Here is a 20,493-nt window from a genome sequence, read left to right on the forward strand (position 1 = left end):
TAAAATCAAACACAGTAAATAATCTGGTGTGTTCTGTGACTTTCTTTTTTCCCCTCAAATCAATTTGTTATTTTCAAATTCCAAATTTTGCCCGAATTCCACTAAGGAACAGGGCCAAACTTCTCACATATCAATGAGTGCAGTCCGATTCAAGTTTAACCTCAATGATAAGGGGCCTCCTTTTTATAGCCGAGTCCGAACGGTGTGCCGCAATGCGACACCTCTTTGAAGAGAAGTTTTAAATGGCATAGTTCCTCATGAATGAAGCCAGCATTAGGAGGGGAAAACCACTGCTGAAAATTTTTGTCTAATGGTCTCGTCATTAGACAAGACCATTAGACAGTACACTACCTGGTAATTATGTCCTGCGTGATAATAAGCTGTTTATTGTAGGGGAAAAGTGAAATCCAGGATTCACTAATAGAAGGATAGGTCACATCCAAAAACACAAAGTGGATAGGCCCCATAAACATCATTAAGGATGTCAAATCTGACGATTGAAAATGTCATTATATAGGAGAAAACGTAAACAAAGAATGAATGTAAAAAGAGAACAAGTTGACATCCTCAATGCCAAGTACTGCCAAATATTAAAAAAAAAGTATATCGGCTGATCGCTTGGCTTAACCTTATTCAGTGAATCCTGAGTGAAATCCTGTACACACAAGAATTATCATATTTCCAATCACTAACAGAACAAACCTATTAAATTAGGATTTCTGGTGGCAACACTTTAACATTTTTAGGGATTTTTCTCAAAAATAACTGGTAGCACTGCAATTTGGGGAAATCAGCTGTTATCATTATTTTGTTTTCGTTTGCTTTTTTTGTAAGTATCTCCCATATTCCCCTTGTTTTATTTTTTATGTTGTCAGTGTTTTACAAACTCGCAACTGCAAAACAACAACAAATTAACCAAAAGAAACCCTAATTACAACATTACAAAGAAGTTAGCTTGAATTTTTATTACAAGACAATACGAGGTAGACAATATGGCTAAACTGCTTACATAAAAAAACACATTTTCCATCTATACCTACTAAGTGCTAAGAGTAAATTCGTTGTGCGTTTTGGAGAATTGCAAATAACAGAAAATTGCAAAAATCACTCAGTTTCCAGTGCGAGCTAGTGAATGTAAAAATTAAACAAAGTAAAATTTAACTACTACGCAATACCTAAATATTTTGAAAATTGACATTTCAGACAAGATACAAATGGTTTTTTTATTGAACACATTTAGAAGAAACTTTGTATTGGTATTAAAATTTCTGAGAAAATAACATTGGGTAAGTCATGTATAATTGCGTTGCTTTTATTGCATGCCTTCACATGGCATTATTTTTGTTTGCATTTTCCCCATTTCTATTAATACTATGTATGTACGTCATTTATTTACAAAAATTCGAAATTGTTAAAGGTAAACATTTTTACAATGAATTTGCAAAAATACCATATTGTCATTCATTTTATTTTGATCTTATACCTGCCGCACATACATGTATTATCATTTGCTTCTTCATTTTCTCAATGTACCGTTCATTTGTATCCTGATTCCCTGGTGGAAAAGAACACAATTAAATCGTTTATCGACCGTCTTAGTTTGAGTTAAAATTTTTTAACATCGTTTTACACTGATGAAATAGTTAAACTACATTAAATTGCTCATTGTTTATTCTTTAGGAGTGGTCTGTTTCTTTCTACTTTATTGTTTAGTTCATTTTTGCTCTCATCATTTCAATGTAGTGGTATGCGGTGTTAAATTACGAACTAATTATCATAGAAAAACTGAACTGTGCGGCGGTGTGCAACCGCAGACATATTTGTTTTGATTTTCTTCCGTTTGTTTACGGTTACCCACTGCTCACATAACTTATCTATGTACATATGCATACATGTATACATGACTTTGCGCTACATACATATATACATACGTCTACAATATGAATGTTAATAAACAATTATAAATTAAAATGAATGCAAAATCAAATTGATATTGGCTCACATACACTGCATTAGAAAAGTCAGAGAGCAAATGAGAGAGAAAATAACAAAAACATTGAGAAGGGCTATATATAAAGCGCAACTGAACATCAAGAAACGTACCCTGCACGGGATAACTAACTTGACAGGACAAGGCGAGTTATTGGCGCCTTTAAATAACCAATGGCCATCATGTTCCCGTGGAGATCGATCTAATGAACCGGAACGAGCTTACTCACCTAAAGAAGCTTGACGAGAATCGTTACCTCCACTTGCAAATTGTCTTACCGAGTTTTTATCGGACTGTAACTTTAACCAAACTTTTATGGGAGGAATGCTCTTCCATAAGAGGACATATATACCAATCTCAAAAGTATGTTGCACAAATTATTCGTAATTATGTGTTATTTGTCATTTTAATTTGGGCCAAGAATCAAAGAAACCATCAAACACAAAAAAACTCACCGAGCGATCATGCTGAACGATCGGTTCAATATGGTAGTTAAATGAAAGCTAATTTTGATTAGGCTACGAATCAAAATCTTAAATTTTCCCAAGCGTCTCCAGAGCGGAAGCGTACTCCGATTGGGACAAATAGAACTAAAATAAATATAACCAAATTTGGGACCAAGTGTTTAGCGCACCGCTAACTCGTTGTTCCCCTGCTATGGTAAAGAAGCTTGCCAAAGATCGCTATCCCCAAATGCAAAAAGTAACTACAATAAAAACACAAATGAAACCCGACCACGGGATAACTATGAGGCTATACACAGGCTGGAACTCTGATCTCCGATTTGAGTGTTATCATGAGAAGCTCAGATGAGAGCTACCGGGAAGGCCAAAAGGTTACAGTTAATGGAATGCTCCATGTGTACAACAGGTAGCTACAATTGCAATCGCGGAAATTAGCGGTAACGAAGGAGAGTTTCAGTGGTAGGCCGCTGTTGTTGTTGTTGTCGTTGTCCTAGCCACATTTTCATGTGGTGGTGGCGATCCTCGTCTAGCTCCTGTAGGTGAACAAGCTCGTTCCAGACCAAACTAAATTTCCTATGAAGATTAAATTTCAACGATATGACCTAACCTATAGTGAATCCTTTGAATACTTATGTGAAGCATTAATGCTAAATTGGAGGCAACCGTGGCGCGGAGGTTAGCATGTCCGCCTAAGACGCCGAATGCCTGTGTGGGAAACTGTGGGCTAGTCAGACGGAAGGATCTGATACATTAGTCACTGACGAGGGTCTAACCATCCCCAGAATGCTTCTGCCAATGCCCGATTGTCTGATAGCTGGCAATTTCTTTTCTTCAATTCATAACGTATATACCACCACCTCGGGTATATATGAAAATTTCATGAAAATTCGGTGAAAATTTCATACCTTATGTCCCATATCAGTTATACCCAAATATGTTCCGATTTGGACCAAATACTAATAAATACATAAGCTATATGTAAAAATAAACCGATCTGAACTATATACGACACGGATGTCGAAAAGCCTGACATAAGTCACTGTGTCAAATATCAGTGAAATCGGATTATAAATGCGCCTTTTATGGGGCCAAGACTTTAAATCGAGATATCGGTCTACATGGCAGCTATATCCAAATCTGGACCGATTTGAGCCAAGTTGCATAAAAATGTCATCGGACAATAAATGTTTCTTTTATGGGCCCAAAACCTTAAATCGAGAGATCGGTCTATATGGCAGCTATATTCAAATCTGGACCGATCTGGGCAAAATTAAGGAAGGACGTCGAAGAGCCTAACCAAACTCACTGTCTCAAATTTCTCGGACAATAAATGCGTCTTTTATAGCCCCAAAACCTAAAACCTAGATATTGGTCTATATGGCAGCTATATCTAAATCTGGACCGATCTGTGCGATATTGCAGAAGTAAGTCAAGGGGCTTAACTCACTGTCCCAAATTTCGACGACATCGGACAATAAATGAGCATTTTATGGGCCCAAAACCACAAATCAAGAAATCGGTCTATATGACAGCTATATCCAAATCTGAACCGATCTGGACCAAATTGAAGAAATATGTCGAAGTGCCCAACACAACTCACTGTCTTAAATTTCAGCAAAATCGGACAATAAATGTGCCTTTTATGGGCCTAACACCATAAATCGGAGGATCGATCTATATGGCAGCTATATCCAAATCTGAACCGATCTAAGCCAAATTAACGACCAATGTCGATGGGCCTTACACAACTCACTGTCCCAAATTTCAACGAAATCGGATAAAAAATGTGGCTTTTATGGGCTTTTATAGGGTCTACTAAATCGGAGGATCGGTCTATATGACAGATATATCCAAATCTGGACCGATCTGAGCCAAATTGACGAAGGATGTCGAAGGGCCTAACACAACTCACTGTTCCAAATTTCAGTGAAATCGGATAAAAATGTGGCTTTTATGGGCGTAAGACCCTAAATCGGCGGATCGGTCTATATGGGGGCTATATCAAGATATAGTCCGATATAGCCCATCTTCGAACTTAACCTGCTTATAGGCAAAAAAAGAATCTGTGCAAAATTTCAGCTCAATATCTCTATTTTTAAAGACTGTAGCGTGATTTCAACAGACAGACGGACATGTCTAGATCGTCTTAGATTTTTACGCTGATCAAGAATATATATACTTTATAGGGTCGGAAATGGATATTTCGATGTGTTGCAAACGGAATGACAAAATGAATATACCCCCATCCTTCGGTGGTGGGTACTAAAATACAATGTCTCCTTCCTTATACACAGTCTCGTGGTCATTTAAGTTCGACTAAAGAAAAATACAATTTCGACAAATAATTTTTTGAAAATCAAGTTTAAACGAAATTTTATATGAAAAATAATTTTGACCTAAATTTCTATAAAATCCAATGTTGACTAAATTTTCTAAAAATAACCTTTCGAAGAATTTTTAATGAATTAAAAATTAATTTTTTTTTGAAAATCAAATTTCCACGAATTATTCAATGAAAATCAAATTTCAACAAAATTTTTTTAATGACAAAGTCTAAGATGTTATTTTGACACATTTTGTTTTTTGTTAGTATAAAAATTATCTTTTTGTTTATTTCGTACCGTAATATTCTTATTAGGTTTCTATCAGTTGGTAGAAATATTTGCATATATCGCTGCACTTTTAATATTTGTTGGGGTTTTTCTGTACCAACGATAATAAGAAGCGTTCGCTATCTTTTGTTATAAAAATAAATAAAAAAGTACCATAAACTTAATGATATTAAAAATAAGAAAACAATCAGTGGTTCAATATAATTAGTCACTAGATTACAATATTTAATAAATATATAAAGGGGGAGCACTCCTAGTTCGAGACAAAGAAAAAAGATATTTCAAAAACAAAATAAGCTTAATATATATGAAGATGAGAGGCAATAATAAAATCTGTCGGTGTACCAATTGCACTGAATGTCGCAATTAGTTAGTTACTCAGCCTTTTTTATAATGGGATGCTCTGAATAATATCATACAACCACCATTGAATAAAATTATAATGTACTTTTTCTGATCTATCAATAGAATTATTTTTAATACGTTTATGCTCCACTACCAGAAGAAGATACAATTTCAATTGATAAAATCACCATGTGTAAATTCCCGCAATTCATAATTTTAGATTCTGATAATTGTATTGTATAGAATTTGAAACATTTCATAAAATAAATACTGTCATTTTGAATACCCTACACCATTACTGCGGTACAGGGTATTATAACTTAGTGTGCTTGTTTGTAACAGCCAGAAGGAAGAGAGTTAGATGCATTGATAACTATCGATTCAGAATCTCTTTCTTATTCGATTTAGCTATGTCCATCTGTCTGTCTGTCTGTCCATCGTAAATTGTCACAGGGACGTAGCCAGGGGGAAGGGTCTATGAGGTCCGAGATCATTCAAAATCCCTAAAATACAGATCGAAATTTTCATTTCATCGTCTTCAAATTTGGGTCAAACATCTTTATTGATCTAGAGACGAAGCCTATTGATATTGGAAGAAATCAGTTTACATTTGGATATAGTGCCCATCATTGGCGTAGCTAGACATTTTCCATGGGGGGTACTACGACCCCCCATTCGTAAACACTCGTTTACTTATGTTGCAAAAATTGCCAAATTGTCAAACCGATCGCAAAAGCCGCCAAAATCAGTCGCATTAGTCGGTTCTAAACTATCATCTAATTGGTGTCAGAATACAAATTCAGGTTTTTTATAAAATGAAAACTTCGTCGAAATTTAATTTTGATAGAAATTCTCGTCCAAATTGACGTTCATAGAAAATTTTGACAAAATTTGGTTTTATTGAGATTCCATCGCAGGACATTAAACTATTGTTTATTGCTTTCTATTCAAAGAATAGCATAAAAAAATATTTAAAAGTTAGCAAAAGTGTTTTTTGCTGGAAGCATTTGACTGGCTATCCGTATCGCGAATGTTTGAAAATGAAATCGTGATACGGATATCCAATCAAATGCTTCCAGCAATAACACACTTTTACTGTTTTTTGCTACGGTATTCTTCGAATAGAAAGCTTTAAACAATGGTCTAAAGCCGGACAATATCCTGCAATGGAATCTCAATAAGATTTTAAGACCAAAACAGGAAGTAAAATAGCGAAATCGGTTTATATGGGAGCTGTAGCAGGCAATAGACTTATTCAGACCATATTCAACCATTATACAACATTCAGTCAAATCGGATAACTGCGCCCTCCAGATCCCAGAGCCCAAGATCCCAGATCGGTTTATATGACAGCTATATTAGGTTATGGGCCGATTTGAACCATACTCAACACATTTGCTAGAACTCATAACAAAACACGTCGTGCCAAAATTCAGCCAAATCGAATGGGAATTGCGTCCTCTAGAGGCTCAAGAAGTCAAGACTCAAGATCGGTTTATATGTAAGCTATATTAGGTTATGGGCTGATTTGAACCATAATCAACACATTTGCTAGAAGTCATAACAAAAGATGTCGTGCCAAAATTCAGCCAAATCGGATGGGAATTGCGTCCTCTAGATGCTCAAGAAGTCAAGACCCAGATCGGTTTATATGGCAGCTATATCAGGTTATAAACCGATTTGAACCATACTTAGCACAGTTGTTGGAAGACATAACGAAACACGTTATGCCAAATTTTAGCCAAATCGGATAGGAATCGCGCCCTCTAGAGGCTCAAGAAATCAAGACCCAGTTCGGTTTATATGACAGCTATATCAGGTTATGGACCGATTTGAACCATACTTAACACAATTGTTGGAATTCATAACGACACACGTCACGCCAAATTTCAGCCAAATCGGATAGGAAATGCGCCCTCTAGTGGCTCTAGAAGACAAGATCCAAGATCGGTTTATATGGCAGCTATATCAAAACATAGATCGATGTGGCCCATTTACAATCCCAACCGACCTACACTAATAAGAAGTAATTATGCCAATTTTCAAGCGGCTAGCTGTACTGCTTCGAAAGTTAGCGTGCTTTCGACAAACAGATCGACTTAAAATGTCATGTCGATCGAAAATATATATACTTTATGAAATCTTATATGAATATTTCGAGGAGTTACAAATAGAATGACGAAATTAGTATAAACCCATCCTATGGTGGAGGGTATAAAAAAAGAGAAAGCGCAAACAGACAAATTTGGTTTTCATAGAAAACTAACTGAACTGAACCCACTCTAGCGCGTCTACTTTCACTCTCTACTATGTTATTTAAGCCAGGGCTACGAAGTCGGACTATTGAACCTTGAGCCGAAGTCGGACTACTGAGCCGGAGTCAGATTTCGGTTCGGAGTTGAGCACGCTTGACTACGAACCGCTCTCCGGGCTTAATTCTCCCAATCCGACTTAGATTGCGACCCGGGGTCGAAGTCTAGGACTAGACTTTTCAGCCCTAATTTAAGCCCCATATTCCCATGTGTAACTGTGTCCATCGTGGCGCAGAGCTTATCATGTCCGCCTATGACGCTGAATGCCTGGGTTCGAAGCCTGGCGAGACCATCAGAAAAATTTTCAGCGGTGGTTTTCCCTTCTAATGCTAGCAACATTTATGAGGTACTATGAAATGTAAAAACTTCTTTCCAAAGAGAACACGCACTGCGGCACGCCGTTCGGACTCGGCTATAAAAAGGAGGCCCCTTATCATTGAGCTTAAACATTAATCGTACTGCATTCATTGAAATTGGAGAAGTATTCCCTGTTCCTTGATGAAATGTTCATGGGAAATTTAGTTGGTAGTAGATACAAGTATGTCCTGTGTGTCGGCATCATTGGAGGTGGAACGGCCCCTCAAACATTTCTTCCCGAATGTTGATATCAAATTCATGCTTTACTCCTAAAAACCTTTCATTTGAGATCCATATATCGACATGGTCAGTAAAAAGCTCTATTGGGCGGTGTTTGGGGATGGATCCCCAGTCATTTGATCCCAAAAAATAGATATCAATTCTATGGTCTACACCCAAATACCTTTTATTTGAGCCCCAAATTGCTATGCTCGATAAATATGTCCCGTTAAGGGGTATTTTGGGGATGGGCGGCCCCAAAAGTGGGTGTCAAATTCTTTTCTACTCTCAATTACCTTTCATTTGAATTCCATGTTTGGGGGTTTTTGGGGTGGGGCATCACCCTTGTACATTGGAACCCAAATTTGAAAAACAATTGTTTTTTTTAGGTTAATATAAGAGGACTTACAAAATTTCGCTTAAATAAAGGCTTTATTTTTTATCCGATTTCGATGAAGTTTGAAACAGTTGTTTTGGGCCTATCGATATATGTACCTTAATATGGTACAGATCAGACTATTTCGATATAGCTGCCATATAGACCGATCTGCCGATAAGGGGGGTGAAGCCAATAAAAGCTTTATTTTTTATCCGATTTCGCAAAAGTTTGAAACATTGAATTGTTTTAGGCCTCCTAACATAGGTTCCAAATATGGTTCTGATCGGACTATATGTAGAGGGGGGCCTGAAGCCCATAAAAGCTTTACTTTTTATTCAATTTCGTTAACATTTGAAACAGTGAGTTGTTTTAAGCTTCCCGACATCAGCCCCAAATATGTTTTAGATCGAAATATATTTAGATATAGCTATCATATATACCGATCTGCCGTTTAAGGGTCTGGAACCCATAAAAGCTGCATTTATTACCCAATTTCGCTGAAATTTTAATCCGTGAGTTGGTTGAAGCGAACCGCCATCTGACCCAAATATATTTAATATCAGAATGTATTTAGATATAGCTGCCATATAGACCGATATGCCGATTAAGGGTCTGAAACTCATTTTATTACCCGATTTCGTCGAAATTTTAAATAGTGAGTTGGTTTAAGCTTCCCGACATCCGATCCACATATAATTTAGATCAGACTATATACATATAGCTGTCATATAGACCGATTTTCCAATTAAGGGTCTTAATCCCATATAAAACAGATTTATTGTAAATGTTACTTGTATATGAGTTCTCGGGACCTGAATAAAATATAATCGAGACCAGCCACTATTAAGATATAACTACAGATATAGTAGTGGAGTTATAAAAAAATAGGATGATTATTATATCCTCGTTTAATTTGGTCCATATCGGTCCAAATCTCTCGATTTAAAGTCTTGGCCCTATAAAATGCGCATTTATTATCCGATTTTGTTGAAATTTGGCGCAGTTAAATATGTTAGGCTTTTCGACATCCGTGTCCTATATGGTTCAGATCGGTTTGGATATAGCTGCCAATATTTTGTTCTACAAAATTGAACAGTGATTTATATTTATTAGACCACTCAATGTCCGTGCCGAATTTGGGTGCTTAAGTTATACAATATTCACAGGATTGTGACGAAAGGGGGTTTACATATATATCCGAGGTGGTGGGAATCCAAAGTTCGGCCCGGCCGAACTTAATGCCCTTTTACTTGTTTTTGAATAATGTAATCAAAAACTTTTGTATAGAAATGTATTGTGACTCAATAAGGGGGGTACAAATATTTAATTTGAATTCTGTTTACGTGTCTTAGCGTTTAATTCATATACTTTATATCATAATTGTGTCATCTTCTATAACAATGCAATAATTTTTGTTTTGAATAAAATATAAACGTGAGAATTCCCTTAAGGGTAAAGTTAAAACGGAACTCGGGGCTGTAATAAAAACAAATGTAGAAACAAATTATTATATTAAGTAGTTTAGAGTCTTATTATTGCATTTTTATTGTTTAACATAAATTCTTTACATTACCTAGGAGATATGATCTTTATAACGCTAATATTATCACGTCAATTGTATACAAACGGGAGTAATCTACTGTATCTGTCTTAAATTAAACTGTCTGTGTTAAAGATCCGTTTACAAAACTAAAACCCTTTGTAGTGACAAATAACATAAATAGATGTGTTCTGAAATCAGATTTAATTACAAAAAATATGAACAACAGATCCATATGGCAAGATCAACTCTGTTTTTATTAGCCACACAGTATACACTTAAAACGGGAGACTCTAATTTTACGATTTTGTCCTTTTCTCCTTGATCTTAGGATTGTGAGCCAAAGAAGCGAATCTGCAAAAGTAAAGATGCTATCTTTTGATTTAAGTCGCTACTTTTTAACGATCAGAACCTTTCTGTTTCTAATTTTACTTCACAGATGAATCAATTTCTTATTTACTTAAAAATCCAAACAATGAACTTAACATCTTAACGTTGTCCTTCTCTTCAAGTCGATTTCCTAACTTTCGACGATATTTTTGCCTTTAACAATAACATGCAAAATGAAGTACATTTTAAATCAACATATAAGCTAAACAATTTCTTAATACCAAGCAAAAAATCTTTCAGCAAAGGAATTGTTTTCTTAAAAACTGGACATATATAAAGTTAGGACAACTTTTATTTCTGTGTATTTATTGGTCCCAAAATTAGCTGAACTAGCAAAAAAATGTGGCCTATATGAACTCAAGACATTAGCTGAACTATCAAATAATATGTTTTTTTATGAACTCGAGACATTAAATCAAAAAAAACAGGTTTTAAGTGAGCTTTAATCAAATATGATCCAATTTGGCCAGTTCAAAAACTTAACCTGTTTATGTACATAAGGCAACGGAAATGGTGCTAAAACTACACTTTCTTAGGAAAGAGAACTTAAACTACCCTTTCTTAGTAAAGAGTACTGAAGCTACCTTTCATAGGAAAGGGTACTGAAACTACCTTTTCTTTGGAAAGAGTACTAAACTACCTTTCATAGGAAAGGGTACTTAAACTACCCTTTCTTTGGAAAGAGTACTGAAACTACCCTTTCTTTAGAGAGAGTACTGAAACTACCCTTTAAAAAAACATGTTACTAAAACTACCCTTTCTCTTAGAAAATTTACCCATTTTCTAAGGAAAATGTACTAAAAGTACATTTTGCTCTAAGAAAACTACCCTTTCCCTTTGGAAAGAGTATTGAAACTATCCTTTCCCTTTAGAAAGGGGACTAAAACTACTCTTTCCCTTTGGAAAGTGTACTGGAACTACACTTTCTCTTGAAAAGGGTACTGAGACAACATTTTCCCTTTGGAAAGGGGAATGAACTAACCTTTCTCTTTGGAACGGTGACCCTTTGGAAAGGAAACTCTTTGGGAAGGAAACCAAAACTGGCCTGTCCCCTTGGGAAGGGTACTTAATCTATCCTGTCACTTAGTAAAGAGTACTGAATCTTCCCTTCCCTTAGGAATGGGACTGATGGAACATTTTTTCTTCGGAAAGCATACTAAATTTTTCCCTTTTCCTTAGGAAAGAGTACTAAATGTACCCTTTTCCATAAAAAAGTGTAATAAAACTTTTCTGTGGTACTACTGTGGAACAGGGTATTATAACTTAGTGAATTAGCTTGTAATACTCAGAAGGAAAAGAGATAAATCCATTGATAAGTATACCAATCGACTCAGAATAACTGTATGTCTGACCGTCTGTCTGTCTATCCATGTTAATTTATGTACAAACTACAGGTCGCAATTTTCATCCGATCGTCTTCAAATTTGTCACATACATATTTTTTGGCGTAGAGACGAAGTCTATTGAAGTTGGAAAAAAATCGGTTCAGACTTGGATATAGCTCCCATATATATATCCGGCTTGCAGTAATAATGAAAAAAAATGGTCATTTGGTTAGCGATTTTCTATATATATATATATATTTATATATATTTATATATATATATATATATATATATATATATATATATATATATATATATATATATATATATATATATATATATATATATATATATATATATATATATATATATATATATATATATATATATATATATATATATATATATATATATATATATATATATATATAAATATATATATATAGAAAATCGCTAACCAAATGACCATTTTATTTCATTATTACTGCAAGCCGGATATATATATGGGAGCTATATCCAAGTCTGAACCGATTTTTTTCCAACTTCAATAGACTTCGTCTCTACGCCAAAAAATATGTACAGCGGTCAAAAAAAGTATTCATCATTAGCAAAATTGATAATAAATTCACTTATTTTGGGTAATTGAAGAAAATTTAAAGTAAACAAATAATGCAGTTTTATGCAATAGTTTATTTTTCGTAATATGTTTTAAAATAAATTCAAAAAATAAATTTAATTAGCGCAAAAAATGCAATTTTATATAATAACACCAAAAACAGAACAAAAAAAGTATTCATCATTGATGTGCTATCATCAAAGTCAAATTCAAATATTATTTGTCAAGGCTTTGCCCTTGACAGCAAATATTTAATTTCATTGAAAATATAGTTTTTGTCAAAATGGGTCGTAAGCAAAACGAGGTTTCTGATGAGGTAAAAGTTTTGATAATAAAACACCACAGGAATGGTTTAACTCAAAAAACTATCAGTGAAATATTAAATAGACCACGATCTACTATACAATCCATCATCAGAAAGTGGACAGAAACGAAAACTGTTGACAATAAACCAAGATCTGGTCGACCAAAAGCACTTTCAGTTGGAGATGTGCGTTGGCTAGTGCGGCAAGTTCAGAAAACTCCGAAGACAAATGCGACCATTCTTCGTAAAAACACTATGGAATATTTAGGGAAGGAAGTTACTACACAAACAATTCGAAATACACTCAAAAGGCATAGTTACAGAGGAAGAACTGCACGTAAGAAGCCCTTTATAAATAAAATAAACCGAGTGAAAAGGCTAAACTTCGCAAAAATGTATGTAAAACAGCCCGAATCATTTTGGAAAACAGTCATTTTTGCAGACGAGAGCAAGTTTAATCTTTTTGGGTGCGATGGAAAGGTCATAGTGTACAGAAAACCAAATACAGAGCTTGAAGAACGAAACACAGTTGCTACTGTAAAACATGGTGGAGGTGGTTTAATGGTTTGGGGGTGTATGGCGGCTTCAGGAGCGGGAAATCTTGAAATTATTAATGGAGTAATGGATCATAAGTATTACATTGACATTTTAAAGAGGAATTTAAAAGATAGTGCTGTAAAACTTGGGCTTGGTAATAACTTTCAATATTATCAAGATAATGACCCCAAACATTCTGCTTTAAATACCAAGATGTGGATGCTGTATAACTGCCCCAAAGTCATTAAAACTCCTCCTCAAAGTCCCGACTTGAACCCAATTGAACATCTTTGGGAACATTTCGAACGCAAATTGAGAACGCGCAATTTTTCGAGCAAGAGTCAAATGCAACAGGTGATAATGGAGGAATGGACCAATATAGACCAAAATATAACCGCTAAATTAGTCCAATCGATGTCAAACCGTTAAAAGAAGTTATAAGACGCGGTGGTCGAATAACAAAGTATTAATTTTTTTAAATTATGTTATTTATTTTTTTGTTTTTTTGCAATGATGAATACTTTTTTTGTTTAATTTTTTGTGTTCAGCTGTAAAATGGCCCTTTTTGTTCCAATAAATACTATTTTTTTCTTTAAAAACAATGAAATTGTGTACATATGTATCACACAAGCACTACTGCATCATTAGTTTAATATGTTTTTATTCCAATTGTCTTTTGTAGACTTATTAAAAAAAAAACATTGAATGATGAATACTTTTTTTGACCGCTGTATGTGACCAATCTTCCCAAAATCTGTTTCTCGCGACAGCAATGAACACCATACAGATCAGATGTTCTAACTGAAGTCACTTTGTCAAATTTCAACGAAATTCGATAATGAATGCGCTTTTTATAGGGCCAAGACTTTAAATCGAGAGTGCTTTCTATGTGGCACCCTTAACCAAATCTGGACCGATGTGGACCAAATTAAACAAGGATATAATAATCATCGTATTTTATTATAACTCCACTACTATATACGTAGTTGTATCTTAATAGGGGCTGGTCTCAATCATATTTTATTCTGGTCCCGAGAACGCATGTACAAGTAAAATTTTCAGACAAATCAGTTTTTTATGGGATAAGACCCTAAATTTGAAGATCGGTCTATATGACAGCTATATCTATAAAGTCTGATCTGACCCATATTTGGGGCGGATGTCGGGAGGCTAAAAACAACTCACTATTTCAAATTTCAGTGAAATCGGATAAAAAATAAAGCTTTTATGGGCTTTAGACCTTTTATCGACAATCGGTCTATATAACAGCAATATCTTAATATAGTCCGATCTGGACTATATTTAGTCGGATGTCGAAAGCCTTAAAAAAATTCTGTTTCAAATTTCAGCGAAATCGGTAAAAAATTAAGCTTTTAAGGACTTCAGACCCTTTATCGGTAGATCGGTCTATATGGCAGCCATATCTCTACATAAATAATCCGATCTGAACCATATTTGGGTCTGATGTCAGTAAGCCTTAAACTACTCACTGTTTCAAATTTCAGCAAAATTGGATAAAATATAAGCATTTATGAGTATTAGATCCTTTATAGGCAGATCGGTCTATATAACAGCTATATCCAAATATGGTCCGATTTGGCCCGTTCAAAAAATTGACCAGCGTACATAAAAAGACGTATCTGTGCCAAATTTCAGCTCAATATCTCAATTTTTGAAGGCTGTAGAGTGATTACAATAGACGTACGGACAGACACACATACAACGTTAAATCGTCTTAGATTTTTACGACTACCCGAAATAGGGTCGAAATGTAGGGTCGGAAATTAATATTTCGATGTGTTGCAAATGGAATGACTAAATGAATATACCCCCTATTTTATGGTGGTGGGTATACAAATGTTCTGCGGTGGTTTCCCTTCCCAATACTGGCAACATTTGTGAGGTACTATGCCATGTAAAAACTCCTCTCCAAAGAGGTGTCGCACTGCGTCACGCCGTCCGGACTCGGGCATAAAAAAGGAGGCCCATCATTGAGCTTAAACTTGAATCGGACTGCACTCATTTGTATGAGAGAAGTTTGCCCCTGTTCCTAAGTGGAATGTTCATGGGCAAAATTTGCAATAAATATTGAAAAATTTTTTTAACTTATTGCAAAATTTTGAATTCAATAGAATAAATAAACAAATCGAAAATAAAAAAGTATAGGAATACTTCTGCTATCAACGCCTTGACAAAATTATAAGTGATGAGATTTTGCTCAATTTATTATTAAATTAATATGCAATACCTATATTATATATTAATTATTAAGGTCAATTCCCGTTGTAGAAAAGTCCCCAATATAAAAAGATGCACTAACTTTTGAATCATAGGACAAAGTCATCATGGCCTTTAATTTATTTATAATAATATTAACACTATATATGTAATAAAATTATAAATATTTTGAAAAACAAATGCTTTTTACAACATTTTATTTTAAATTTCACAAAATTGAAAGTTTTGAATTATCTGCTACCTCTGTCAGTTCATATAGTAAAAAAACAAAAATATTCTCTTTCATTACAAGAGCAACAAATTAAACAAAAACAAAAACTACACATTTGTTGAGATAAAACTAATAACACAACGAAATATGACACATCGTATGAAATACGCCTCTCTCTCCCTCCCCCACCTACTGTGCTTGTATGACTTTGGTTCATAGCCGTCATGGTTCTGGTGTTGTTTTTGTTATTGTTTCAAACAAAACATTTTAATCAGTCTTAATGTATTGTTTCATTAGCTTAGGTACATGTGTATGTACGTATGCACATACATACGTTTTTGAAAAATGTCTGGTGTTGAAGGTACTTACTTTAGTTGCACACGGGGCCAGATTAACTTTGATGTGGGGTGTATAGTGCTTAATAAAAAAAAGAGATTAGCATTACCCTTTGTAAATAAAATTGTTTAAAGTGGCTCATCGACTAAACTAGATTAGTTGTGCAACAAATCGGTGTTTTAAGAGGCTGTTAAAGTGTGAAACGATTTTGCAGTTAATTCTCTCTGAGATTGACCAATTAATATTCGATAATTGTTCGTTTGTGCATCTGTCATCGGATGACAGGGATAAAAATGAAATATGTCAAAAAAGCTGAGTTTTTGGAAAAATATAGCCAATTATGGGATCATTCTGTAGAAAATACATAAACTAAAACATTTTACCCTACCAACTGAATGAGCTTACTCACCTACAGGAACTTGCAGAGAATCGCTACCTCGGCATGCAAACATATATGTATGTAGACACTACAACAACAACTTACAGTGGTTAAGTACTTCCGGTACTCGTGGAGACATCTTTCTTGTCAGTGAGTTGAGTTGGCGAAAATGAACAAGACGTCGATTTTATGATACACATTGTTCTTTGCATCAGTAGATACAAGGTATCCACGGTGGTACCTGTCTCTTAGGAGGAGAAAATGGTCCGTTTACTGAAGCACAAAATACCTGGATTTCTCTCTCGACTGGAAATAGAACTTCAAAGCCAACCTTTTGGAAAGGGCAAAATTTTGTCTTATATCCCCGCAAGAGAGCCATTAGCAACACTTGGGAGTATAAACCATGATCCATGCTCCACTGTATACTATAGCTATCAAATCTATAATGCAATATAATGGTGTGGCCTACCGTCCAATACTTAGCCGGATCCCAGTTTTTGCATCACAGCCATACTGAGAACGAAACCATCGGATGCACTAATTTGAATGTCATAGGTAATGCCTCTGCACTTTGGGGCTAGAAAAATTGCTACGACCAATGCGGGAGGGATGGTTCTATACTGGGCGACTATGTGGGCTGTGGGTTGTCTTCTAAAGAACTAAAACTGTGTATATAGAGAAGGTTATCCGATCACTTCTAAGACAGCGAAGTAACTATTAAATCTCTGGAAAAAGTAATTCTCAAACCGCCCTCGGTTGTCGCAAATCTCCCAACAACATGCTGAACAGTTCAAAATTCTTTTTTAAATTTTGTTTTTCCGTGAGAGCCAAAATCATTGAAAATATTAATCCGGCTTTCTTAAATTCTACATTTTGAGAGACTTACTATAAAAAACGGCGACTAAGTAAATTTTCTTTTTATTAACCTATTATCCCCAATCAGACATTTTCATGCACATATATATGCTAGTATGTTTGGGATTCCCTGAAATTTCCGTATAATCTGCTTTGTTGAGAACAGTTTTTTCCCATATATACTATTGTTTTTTCTTCCGTCCACTGTGCAATGGTGCCGATATTTTGATGACAGTGGCTACAAAAAAAAAAACAAATAATGTCGTGCCTGCCAGATCGGTGTGCATTTTTTGCTTTATGTAAAGTACAAATCAATAGAGAGAGTGTGCAGAGTGCAAAATTGTATCAAAGATGGCCGGCTGGCTGAATGAATGACAACTGAAATGAGTGTGGCTAGCAGCTAGCCGCAGCTAGCTTGCTGTCTGTTAGAATAAAAACAAAAACAACAACAATAAACACTAGAAAATAAAACAATAGTCAGCAGCAAATCAGAAGATATCTGCGCTAAGCTACGAGCATACCAACATTCAATAAAAATTCTAAATACCCCCATGGCTGAGATATGATTTAGCAAGAAATAACAACTCTCTCTCTCTCTCCCTTTGTTAAGAAATTTTAAAAAGAGTATGTATTAGCAATCTGCCGGCCCTGTGGCTAGTAATTGCCACAAAAGAAATTAATCATGTGGTTGATCGGATTTTCTTTCAATAATTTTTTTTTAATTTCGAGATTTGTACACAAATTTGTTTGTGTGTTTTCTTTCTTGTTGTGAAAATCATTCAGTTATATTATGCAGGGATGCCATGCCAGATAAAAAATAAGATTTGACTAGTATTTCAAAGAAATGTTCTCTAAGCTCAATATGTAAATAAATTTTAAAGAAATTTTACAAAAAAAAATTGTAATGACTTTTTTTTTAAAAATCTTTTTTTGCACCTTTCTTTAAACACAAAATTTTAATAAAATTTTCTCTAAAGTCAATTTCTTAAACTTTTCTCTGAAGACAAAACTTTTATGAAATTTTCTCTAAAAACAAAATTTCTATAACATTGTTCTAAAGAAAATAATTTTTATGAAATTTTCTTTATGCAGTTTTTCTTTTGAAAACCATACAGCACATGTTTAACATTTTCGTAACGGAAGTAGTTTTTGCAGTCTATATGCATTACAAATTGGTATAAACCATCGACCTAGCTCTCATTTACGCGCTTTAAAATCCTTTATTTTTTCGTCTATCCGCTGTTGCTATTTTTTTTTGCATATAACTGTACGTGTACATTCAGACGGCGCTGATGGTTCTGGCGTCTGGCCATGTTGCAAGGAGCATCTTCCAACTACGGGGACGGCTTTCAGGGTCTGTTGGGCTTCGGGCTATTAACCATCTTTGAACCATCTTTCTACGATGACCGCGCAAATAAAACGGAGTGACGCTGTGATGTGGAGTAGTGTAGATGTAATTAAATGCTCACAAAATGGGCCGAATCAACTCTGCTTAAATAATGCTGTCTTTGTTGCGCGTTATTGTGTGTTGTCGTTTGACTTTTGTTTCTGTTCTGATAAAGAAAATATTCCGTCGGGGTTCGCAATAATTTAATAGGCATTTTCGCTGTGCTTAACAGTAAAATTGCAAATTTGCAAATTTTTGCCCCTGAACATTCCACTAAGGAAAAGGGGAAAACTTCTCACCTATCAATGAGTGCAGTCTGATTCAAGTTTAAGCTCAATGATAAGGGGCCTCCGAGTCCGAACGGCGAGCCGCAGTGCGACACCTTTTCGGAGGGAAGTTTTTACATGGCATAGTACCTCACAAATGTAGCCAGCATTATGAGGGGAAAATCACCGCTGAAATTTTTTTCTGATGGTCTCGCCAGGATTCGAATCCTAGGCGGACATGCTAACCTCTGCGCTACGGTGGCCTCCACTGTGCTTAACAGTACTTGGCTTAAACTTTAAAAAAATAACAAAAAAAATTTTTTCCTTGCTCTCAAATCATACATTATTTTAACGTATGAATCTGTTTGCAGATGTATATAAATGAAAAGATCAAATAACTGGTGATGCAGGGCTGATACATTTTATATATTAATTGCCGTACGGTCAAATGCTGTAGGATTTGAGACACATGAAAAAAAAATTAATCGCTTCATCGAAAATTATTCGTGAGTAGTGATTTTCTCGAGAGTCGTGACTGCCTCGTGATTTAAAAATCACTTACTCTCACCTCTTGAATCCCAGCTTTTCTTTTGCGTTGATTAACTGTTTCCCTATTACTACCATTTCAGCTCTTAGTCATTCTTGAATTCTGTGGAGGCCGGAATTGGCTGGCAGGACGATGATCTCACCGTTTAGTTCCCTACATTTCAGACTTGAGCGTTGGTTAGCTTTTTACTTCTTCCACAGTTTCTGCTGTTTTGCACCTTACCATTGTGTATTTCTATCTTATTTTCTCTTCTGTTTGCTTCTAAGTCTGCAGTACTATTTTCAATAATGACTTTATACTATGCAATGTTCCCTTAGATACAATTTTATTAATTTATTTTATTAAATTGTACCTATCTAATATGGAGTTCCTTTTTAGGAAATTTAATAACTAAACTTTTTTCTTTGGAAAACTAAAAATTATCTGTCCCTGGCATCCCTAAGTGTTCTCTCATATATGATCTCCAAATGACGCGTCGTGAGAGCATTGCGCATAACTGCTTATTCTCATTATTACTACATACATACATATATGTATGACGACTAACTGCGCTGCTTGCACCACGAAGTTATATTCGAATCACATTCATGGCAGACATTCAAAACATTTCTGAACCTCTCGACGATAAGATGTTAGTTTGTGGAGTTCCATTGGCCTCCTCCACTGCTTGTGTCGCGTGAATTAATAATTCTTGTTTTGTTGGCGTTAATTCTACGGTCTCACATACAAATAATATTATTCGTTTTGTTGAAGAAAAAAAAAACAAAATAATAACAAAAGCATTACTTAACAACAACAATAGCAAAAAACACAAATTAAAAAAAAAAAAAAAAACAGGGAATAAATGTGCAAACAATAAAGAAAACCATACTGTATATTAAATT

The 20,493-nt window shown here is 35.0% G+C and overlaps 1 long non-coding RNA gene across 1 annotated transcript in view; it reads left to right on the forward strand.

Moving 5' to 3' along the window:
- Positions 1-834: 834 nt before the first annotated feature.
- The window catches only part of LOC131995007 (uncharacterized), a 42,983-nt gene continuing 23,324 nt past the window's right edge, over positions 835-20,493 (forward strand). The window contains exon 1 of the long non-coding RNA XR_009397055.1: positions 835-1,286. This is a non-coding gene — a long non-coding RNA (uncharacterized LOC131995007). The remainder of the gene's footprint in view (positions 1,287-20,493) is intronic.

The sequence above is a fragment of the Stomoxys calcitrans genome, chromosome 2 (assembly GCF_963082655.1).
Source record: "Stomoxys calcitrans chromosome 2, idStoCalc2.1, whole genome shotgun sequence".
Taxonomy (NCBI): domain Eukaryota; kingdom Metazoa; phylum Arthropoda; class Insecta; order Diptera; family Muscidae; genus Stomoxys; species Stomoxys calcitrans.